At 41.0% G+C, this 334-nt stretch overlaps 1 non-coding gene across 1 annotated transcript; it reads right to left on the bottom strand.

The window, feature by feature from the left end:
• Nucleotides 1-262: 262 nt before the first annotated feature.
• Nucleotides 263-334, bottom strand: Trnal-caa. Its single transcript has one exon. It is a non-coding gene; the product is annotated as a tRNA-Leu (tRNA).

Raw genomic sequence — 334 nt, 5'->3', positions numbered from 1 at the left:
AAAGACGTCTAATCAAGCAAAATATTGTGTAATCATTATCTCTCAGTTATATATTAGCGTTAAACGATATAAATATCAAAAATACTAGACACTTCGCGCCTGGAGAAAGTGCGAGTCGGCGCCTTCACCTTAATGTCAGAATGCGAAAATTGCACTAGTAGCTTTTTTCAAGCAAATTCTGTTCGTCCGTTCTCCGTAATCGTTTGGTATCTGATTAAATTGACATACTCGCCTATGGCTTTCGTAAACGAAAATTTCATTGTGACCCCGACATGATTTGAACACGCAACCCTCTGATCTTGAGTCAGACGCGCTACCGTTGCGCCACGGAGTC

The sequence above is a fragment of the Schistocerca americana genome, chromosome 3 (assembly GCF_021461395.2).
Source record: "Schistocerca americana isolate TAMUIC-IGC-003095 chromosome 3, iqSchAmer2.1, whole genome shotgun sequence".
NCBI lineage: Eukaryota > Metazoa > Arthropoda > Insecta > Orthoptera > Acrididae > Schistocerca > Schistocerca americana.
The sequence above is the reverse complement of the archived record's forward strand: the minus strand, read 5'-3'. Positions and strand labels throughout refer to the sequence as shown.